The 9664-nt window shown below is 42.0% G+C and overlaps 1 long non-coding RNA gene across 1 annotated transcript; it reads left to right on the top strand.

Annotated features, from left to right (window-relative positions):
• The first annotated feature begins 1110 nt into the window (after nucleotides 1-1110).
• On the top strand, nucleotides 1111-1403 carry LOC119494110. The gene is made up of 2 exons (XR_005208126.1): nucleotides 1111-1145; nucleotides 1279-1403. It is a non-coding gene; the product is annotated as an uncharacterized LOC119494110 (long non-coding RNA).
• Nucleotides 1404-9664: the final 8261 nt, after the last annotated feature.

Here is a 9664-nt window from a genome sequence, read left to right as displayed (position 1 = left end):
GATGGAAATCCAGGCCCGTGTGGGTTTCTGCATCTTAAGGCATCCGTCGGATCAGATAATGTGTTTGCTGACACTGTTCAGCAAAGACAGGAACCATGTGAGTCCTTTGAACCGTCTCATAAAAATACCTGAACGGAATCCAAGATGGACTTGTTAGAGTGCTGGGTACAAAAAAAAGCATTAATAGATCCCATAATTGTTGCTATATGTGTAGGCTGCATGGCTTTCTGTCTCATTCAGAACTCTTTTGACAGTCCACACCGGGCTGCCAAATCTCTATAAATCTATTTTCCAAATGGCTCGGAAGGCCGACTCTCCGCCTCACCTCGCCATCCCCGAAGACGGTCTTTAAGTATCAGCGTACATTTTATATCTCAAAGAGCTGAAATCAAATAAGAGGAAGATGCAGTGTCCAAAGAAAGCAGATTGTGAGGATGGAATACGAACCAGGTGCAGAGTTTGGAGGGTCTTCACAAGACTCTCACCACTGAATTTAATCGCCTGGAAATATTCAGGCAAAGCCTTCTTAGCTGACCTGCTGAACTCTCAGACGCTGCCTCTTACTTTCTACTCTCAGAGCACTTATGAGCCAGTTTTGACATACATTTTGTACAGTAGGATATAATTATATGCATTATGGCTGCATATTTGTGCACGTAAAATCAATCACCGAACACATATGTTGAACTGGAGCTGGAAATTACCTTCAGCTTTTCACACATGCACAGTGCATTTCCAGGCCAGTATGCAATTTTTCAATTCTCAAAATTCCTAGTGTTTTGATTTTTTATCGTTGTTTTAGCACTCCTGTCTCTGTCAGGACTGTTAGAAGTCAAACCTTTAAGCTAATTTAACCTTTTTCCAACCATTTCAGTGAGGACGTTTTTTTAGTGGCTCAAAGGTCGGGCGGATCAGCTGCAGTACATTGCTACTGTAAGCAGAGGTAACACATGTTTTACTTGCCCATAAACAAGTTTAACTAACAAGTAGAGATGCACTGCTCTGACTTTTTCAGTCCCCAAGCCGATGCCAATACCTGGGCTTTAGGTACCAAGTGATCCGATACCAGTGTTTAAAGGGATAGTTTGGGTGTTTTGAAGTGGGGTTGTATGAGGTGCGTATCCATAGTATATGTATTACCTACAGTAGATGGCGGTCAGCACAGACAGGAGTACCAGTACGGGAGCAAAGCAATGTACTGCTGTAGGCGGGGCCAACAGCAAAAAGTATTTTAGACACCTAAATGAAAGCACTCCTAACAAAAAAAAACAATATTAGTTTAATTGTACGCTATTTTTAGAATATTTTCGCCGCTTTACCTCGCCATCAGACAGCTCTTTCCAACATGGAACTGAAGCCGTTGTATCCATCTGTGCTTTCACCAAGGCCACCGGACTCTATTGAAAAAACTTGTACACAATATGTACACAATAACACAAACAAACTAACCGATCGAAGCAGCAGTAGACCAGCAGCTCCCGTGTTCTGCGAGGTAAAATGACTGCGTTTTTCAATGGAGTCTGGTTGCTTGGGCGAGAGCATAGATAATGGCGTCAGTTCCCCGTTGGGAACATGGACTGTATAGCTGTCTTACGGCAAGGTAAACTGTTAAATATAGCGCACACTTAAACTGATATAGATTTTTTTGCGCCTAATTATCAGACGTAAACCTAAAATTGAATTGAATAGATCGGCCTTATTGTCACGATACCCGATCTAGCTATTGGAGTCAGTATAGGCCCGATATCTGATATCAGTATCAGATCGGTGCATCTCTTCTAACAAGTACAGAACTGTGAAATATGAATGAAAAATAAAAACAACAAAAGGTGAAAACAATAATAATTTTATACAAAATACAGTCCCTTTTTAGTTTTACTCCTACAGAACATGTTTTCTATATCCACGTACCAGTTTGAGTTGAGGATAGTGCAGTATATCTATAGGTTGTGTATATACAGTACCTCTATGCCTCACCTGCCAACAGAGCCTGATGTGAGACGTTGGCCAGCAGGTTTGTAAACTCTGATTACAGCACTGTATCACGCTGTACCGTATCCTGATTTTGTTTACAGCTCATCTGAATGACTGCGATGACTCTCAAACTGCGGACGTATCCTTTGATTATAACATTACTCCTGAGGTACGACTTTTTGATTTACGGTTTGCTGAACTTTAGCGGATGAAAAGTATCCAGTTGCAGGACTTACAAGAGACTGATACCTTCTGTCAAACTGTAAAACCGTGTATTATGGAGCCGTGGAGGGAGAGAGGGAGAGGCAGAGAGGGGAGGCTTTTATTCTGGATGTCATTTTATAGATCTTTCCAAAAGCTTCCCCGCTCTAGGAGTTTAGAAGGAGTGAGCTTTCCCAGCTGGAGATATAAAGGGCTCAATCCAGCAGGACCTGCAGTAATTGAGCTAAAGCTGTTGTGGCAAACTGTGTGGGCTCGGAGTCGACGCTCAGCAGAGGTGAGCGTATCAGCAGAAAACCTGGGTGGTACACAAAGAGGAAAGAGAAGTGCTTGTTTAGCATGAATTCCATTAGTTATTGACTCTTCCCTCTCTTTGACGTATCACATGCAGGATAGAATTATCATCCCATGCATAAATAAGAGAGCGAAAGCGAACCCCGAAGAGGCATCTGCTTACATTGGCAGCGGCTGCGAGACAGAGCGAGAGAGGTTCAGTGGCGGGTCAGCTACGATAGGAGCTTTTGAAAAGCAGGCTGAACTTCAGCATCTGTCGAGAGCGGAGAATCTTTTCCCCCCCCCTTTTATGCATGATTTCATGGTGACTGATGAGACGGGAGAGCGATGTTTGGTTTTCTTTGATTGATCAACATTGAGAGGTGGTCTGGATTCAGTGTCCTAGACGCAGACACAATTGACCTCCACACAAACTCCCTTCAGCGTCAGGAAGCAGACAAAGACAACTCTGTGTCTTATTCATCACACACTGTGAAGAAGAAGGGGATTTTTTATTTTCTTCTTTTTATAATAATTTTTTATTTTTACTCTATTTTTTCCCTCGTCTTTTTTCTTTCTTTCTCTCGCCCTCCTTTACACATAAAAAGAAAATGTATATATAGTAGGGCTGTCAAAGTTAACGCGATAATGACGTGTTAACGCAAATTTGTTTTATTCGCCACTAATTTCTTTAATGCGTTAGCGCAACTTGCAATTTCTAGGTTGTAGTGGGCTCAGTTTTAAAGCTAAATAACACCTCAACGGTATGGAGGAAAAACTGGCTTTGTCATTTTCAAAGGGGTCCCTTGACCTCTTTTTTTTGTCCAGTTCTGCCAGAAAACATCCTCCAGACAAAATGCACCACCCAAAACAACTCCTTGCACTAATCTATAGGGACACTTATTGGAAATCAGGGTGCTTTCCCTCCGCAACTTGGATGGAAATTACAATTAAGTCATTTTTTTGGCATTTTAACGGCCGAATGACATCAACAGTGACCAAGGAAAACATTCAAACTTGAGAGAAAGTTATGGTTTATTATTGTAACCTTCTGCGTCTCGAACAGGCAATTATAAATTGGAGTTTGATGAAACGGAGCGTCTAATAAAAACTAAACTAAAAACCACAAGAGAACAAAAGATGTCTTAAAGTCAAATGGCAGGCCGAACCTCTGGCCCGACGTTGTTGAAAGTGTGTGGGAGAAGACAGCGGAGTATCACTGGGTGTTGAGGTTTTTAACCCTGGAGGAAAGTTTTTGTGTTGCGTGGGAATGCCATCTTTAAAGCTCATTATAATCATGGTCTACTGGTCAGAGAGATCAATCAGTGCAGGTTTAACTCCCAGCAGGCAGTGCGCTAAAATTCCCAGACACACAGATACAGATACTGTCTAAATGTCTATGAAGGGGTTAATGGTGGAAAGGAGTGGTTTCCATTTCTGGAGATCCTGGTTCGTCTGATCAAAAACAATGTTTCAGGAGACGCTGGGAAAGAACCGTGATCCAACCTGATCCTCGCCGTCTTGTTTCTGGATTCAAGAGTGACTTCATAACCCGAACCAGACAGAGCAGACAGGCTGCCCTTTATGAGCACCATCATGGAGGACGTCTGGAAAACAAAAACCCTTCACGCCGACGTGTGAATGTAATTCTGGCCGCGGTGTCTCAGTGCTTCCCCCTCGCTCTGTTCCTAATTTTAGGAAAATGGCTAAATCAATTGAGCTCTAATTCAATTGGCAAGTGAAAAACAAATGTTAGTGGCTAAATAAATGCTGACGTTGATGACTGTGATTCAGAGGTGAACCAAAGGCCTCAGCTTGACATGTTACAGACGCTGCTGCGTTGACAGATTAGTGATACTGATCAAATGTTGCTGTGATGATATCAGGATCTATTTGTTGTTTCCAAACAAAAAACACATGTGGATTCTGTGCACAAAAGCAAATATTTATCCAGCAGTTTTAATTAGTGCAGCAATTTCTCTATGAAATTAAGCATCTCCATCATAACTCTAATGCAGAAAAATCCACAAAATGCGAATAAAAATAGCAACAATGTGGAAGCAATTTATGCTAATTAGGCTTTTATTTATGGTCCAATAATTGGGCGCATTTGAATTGTTGATGATGTTTTTTCTCCTTATTTTCCTCCCCCTGTGTTCCCCCGTCGCTCCCTCTCTCCGGGAAGATCAAAGCGTGTGCACTTGAATAGATGTTAATGGTGCATGGCTGTCGTCTCAGTCCTGAGTGGTTGAGACTTCTGCAGCGAAAGAAAAACAGCCAATTTGGGGTCTACGTGGACACAATTAGCACAATCTATGTGCTCCTTTCACGACGGCACTGCCATTTAACCTGCGAGGGGGGGCTCTGCATTCATGTCGTCACTATGATTTTCATAACCTTTAACTCCTTTTTGCCTTTTCACTGCATCCGAGTGCTATAGATCAGCAGAAGAAGCACTTGAATTGAAAGTGAAGCTCAATCAAAACTGTATGATTCGGTAGCGCTGCTGCTGCTGCCATGAAGTGATGAACTGTAAGATAAATGTCGGCACGCAGAACTTGTAGCTGTCCACAAAATGTGCTGTCGTTTTGTGTAACACAACAGCAATCACATGCAACTCATCCTTCAAAGTGTCCCACTGGTCAGCCCACCCACAGAAATGTTCCGCCAAAAACAAGGAAGCAAATCATCTTTCTTTTTCTTTTTTTTGTTAGTTGCTTTGCACGGCTGCAGCCCGAGGCATCGCTCTTACAGTGCCTCTCTCTCTGCTGAATTTGAATGAGCCAAAATGGTGACTGAGCGGGAGGAAACAAGGTGCATTATGTAGGTGGGAGGTAACCGTGCCATTGAGAGACAATTAGCATGAAGCCCAGACCTTTGGAAATAGCGCGGAGGCTGCCGAGAGCGGGCCTTGACAGAATGAAAAGATTAAGACTTGAGAAAAGATAGCAGGGCATGGGAAAATCCAAAGGGAGCCCGGCGACTGAAGTAGCCAATGAGCAAAGGAGGGACAATGAGGTTTTTTCTTTCTTTCTCTTGTGAAAATTAATGTGCTCCTATTAGCTGCCAAGTGTGCACGCATTCCTCCATACCTAAAAAGTGCCATTACTTTGTGCGTGACATTTGTTTCCCACTGCGTATACACGCGAGGCTGTCAGGAGGGTGAAAGACGAGCAAAGTGGAGCCTATTGCAAACTATTCAGCTACTAAATTCCACCAGGTGTTATAGCAAAAAACCGGGGATCTGTTATGGGGTTAAATGGTTGTCATGTGCCAATGAGAAGCCCATATTGTGCTAATGGTTTTAATGAGCCGTCCTTTCAGATGTCGGAATTCCAAGTTTGGTGGGGCAGATACATTCAATCTGTGTCGTATAATAACGGGCGCGGCTCCTTCAAAACGCTGCCAACTCCCGAGCCACCCAGCGCTGCCAATTTTAAATTTAGGAAACAGATTATCCACGCTGGTGTTGTGGATTGTGACATATAGCCTTTGCCATTTCCTACAGGCATCATAACTAATAAGCATCCAGCGTTACAGCCTGGAAACCGGCACATGAGGAGCAGCAAAAGGGGTCAAAATGGGCAGCTGTTTTTGTGTACAGTATTAGAGCTGCATACACCTGTGTGTGTGTGTGTGTGTGAGAGAGTTTATGTTCGTGATTCACACACATTCACACTCTCGCAGGCAGACACACTGGGGTTTCATAAACATCATAACAGGCAGGATAGGGAGAAATATGCGGTAATTACATACAGTGTTGAGCAGCTGTTTCTGTGTTTCATAATACGCCGTCGCTGAGAGAAGACATCAGCGTTACATTAGAGCGGCTCGTTGGGCCCGGGCTGCAAAATAAGTGGGAAAAGATAAAGTATGCTTAAACAGTTACAGAATGTGAAGCTTTGTCTGGTGTCTTTAGAAAGAGGGGGACGTTTTGTTTCTGTACAATGTATCTCAGTTTGAACTACAAAATCCTGAAACAAGATATTTGAGTTTCATCTCACTTTGATTTCAGGCTGAACTGGTTTGCAAAAGGATCATTCAATGACTAAAAAGTTGCAGAGTAGATTCTTTTGTTCTTGTGTGTTCTTCATTTTCCACAGCAATGGCTCTCAGTTATTTTGCTTGAGACACTGTTATGACGATCTAAGTTCCCTGTTTATAAAATAACTTTGTTTTACCAATTCCAACTGGCTTTATGTTGCTTCCCCTTGCCCTAGCGAGTTAGGTCGTAATGACACCTTAAGGTGGTTTGGAGGCCTGAAGGGAGAAAAATGTACAGATTAGAGAAAAGTCAGATTTTGTACACAATATCACACAGCACAATATTGTTCTAACTCACTTTCTAACCTTGTAGGTTTATCTTGTGACCTTGTTGCCACCAGGAAAGTCCATCAGAGCTGAGATCAAGCACAAACAAAATACAACTTTACTTGGCTCTGGGTGCATATTAAACCTCAGGATTTTAGTCTACAGCCATGCTGACGGCTCCTTTGAGGTTAAATGCTTAAAAGTACAGCTGAAGCTGATGGGACAGTCATAAGATTTGCAGGTATTTCATCATTAACCAAGAACAAAACAAAAACAAAGACCTGATGATGGCGCTAGATGAAAAGTCAGAGGATCACCAAAGTCATTGCAATCCATCTTGTGTGGTACATGAATGCCTGTACCCTTGCTGTGATTTTATGGCAGTCCCTCAGATGTTGTCAAGACATTTCACTCAAATGTCAACCTCATGATGCTGTTAAAGGAAAAGTCCAAGGATCCCCCCACTAAGGACCGTGAACGTCAATTATTTCAGTTATTGCAGTCTGGACCATGCTGCTACCATGGTTAAAAGTTCACAATACAAAGAGCAATAGCTGACCTTGTTTGCTATTTGCCATTATAAATGCTATCTAGGGGGAAAATCCTGGGCAGCAGATTATTTTTTGGCTGATGACACTGACATATCCATCTATACTAATACGTTAACGCACATGTCCACCATAGACTGTATATACATATGGACGACAAGACAGCTCTCCAAAAGTGAAGCCAAAACATCTGGATCGCCCCCTGGTGGCTGGCTGCAGTATAGGTCTTAAATCCCCTTCATGTTAGTAGATGGGACATGGGCCAAACTAAAAAGTGAAAGGACACGGCAAATAAATGTTTCCCAAAGATGATATCTGTCATTTTAGGTAGTTCCTATAAAGCTGATGTATGTTCAAGTGTTAAATCTTCTGATAAGTTTGCTTTTGATTATTTATTTGAGACGTAATGATTGACAGCTGCTCTGAGTGAAGTAGTCGCAGCCGGAGGCTCTGAATTGTACGAGAGAGGAGATGCAACTTTAATTCACAAGTCTGTGTAATAGAACATGTGTCAATTTGATCATGAATGTAGTTTTAGATATTAAGAGATATTATGGTTAATTGTTGTGTTTTTATAGCCACCAGCTACCGTAGTGCTAACATACCTTGGCTTCACCTCTGTATAGTGGGAGGCAGTGAAGATGCGTCATCCATCGTGTCTATGATTTCTGCCAACAGTAGAAGGTAATGCATCATGAGGGCAGCAATCTGCAAATAAGAAATAATAATATGAGAATGTAGCTACAAGCCTTTGTTAACAAAGCAGCGTTCAAAACATTCAAAACCATAAAAAAAGCTTTGTAAATGTTTTATCAGGTGTGCATTCAAGGTCTTTGTTCAAACTGAAAGATACACACAGTGTGGTTTTGTGAGGAAATTGTTTGTTTACAGTGAAAGCTCCACTGGGTACCTTTAACCAGGTTCTCGTTGCTGCCGCTGCTTGTTTCAGCGCTCTGATCCTCTCAGTTTCAATTCATCTTTAATGTCCCTGCGGGGAAATTCTCCTTGTAGCCAGGCGCATAAAAGCATATAACACAAAAACAAGGCGTAATGCACGACTCAAGAGACATAAATTTCTTTGTTCATCATCCATAAAGCTGCGTTTAAGGTCCTTCTAACTACTAAACATGTGCAAGAGAACTACAAATTGCTGTTTACAGTGTGTGTGACATGTCAGTTGAATTGTTTTGATTCTATCTAAATCTGAGGTGAGGTATCCCTGCACTACATGTGCAGAAAAGAATAAACTTTTTTTTCTTCTGCTGCTGATGGTTTTCTGATTGTGGTTTGGCTCGAACAGCACCAGCCTCCCTCAGTTCATCTCAGATGTTTGTTATGCTGAAGTAAGATCTTGGCAGCGTGAAGCAGCATTGTTTTCAGCTCTCAGTCGTCTTCTCCCTAACTCAGCACAATAAAAGAAACGCTACTGTCCTGACCAACAATGTGGCACACACACGAGTCCACAATAAGCCACCGAAATCCTCAGGAAATGTGGCGTATCCGAGGTAAAAACACACAACTCACCTTTAATGTAGTTAAACAGGGAGGGTCATGTGGCGTTGATACTATTTGGTGTCATTAAAAGTTACAGAATTGCAATATTGAAGCATTTAATTCCATTTCCTGAGTTAAAATAATCAAGATGTTGATGTAAGTTGCAGAAGTGCAATTAAATAATCCACTTCCTCAATCAAAGGCCAATCTTGACTAATCATGATTACAATATCTAGCGCTGTAATCAGCTTTTCTGTAGCTTAAAGCCTTATATACATAATTGCTGCACTCGTAGTTTTCAAATGCAGTTTTATTTTCTCCGTTAAAGTGCAGCTGAGGCCTCCAGAGTGGCTTTTGCAGCGCAGCGGTGGCTGGATGAACAGTAAACATTTAGATAGCCAGTCCTCCCACTACACCAGGCACATTTGGCCACATGGAGACTTGTGAGTGTGTATTTTATATTCTGGTCTTGGGGTTTTGGCCCTGCCTGTGTGATTTGCTTGTTGACCATCATTTATGCAATGTTTTTGTGTATAAGCCGCGGATCATGAATGATTCATACCAGACCCCTCTTGAAGATGGTTGGATGGAGTTCTGGTCCAAACTGAACTGATTAAAGAACCAGAAGCCACAGAGTTTGAAGAGTCGATAAGAGCTGAAACCAAATGTCCACCCTCTTGACTTGAGGACTTGGTGCAACTGCAACATGTTCTCATCTTAACTTGTCACATACTGACAAGACCCCTTGGCTTAATGTTGTGAATTAAACAAAAACCCTTGCTTAGGTTTAGTTAACAAAACCACTTAGTTAGGTTTAGGGAAAAAAACATGGTTGGGCTTAAAAC

This window comes from Sebastes umbrosus, chromosome 9 (assembly GCF_015220745.1).
Source record: "Sebastes umbrosus isolate fSebUmb1 chromosome 9, fSebUmb1.pri, whole genome shotgun sequence".
NCBI lineage: Eukaryota > Metazoa > Chordata > Actinopteri > Perciformes > Sebastidae > Sebastes > Sebastes umbrosus.
Note: the sequence above shows the minus strand (reverse complement) of the source record. Positions and strands in the feature narration are given on the sequence as shown.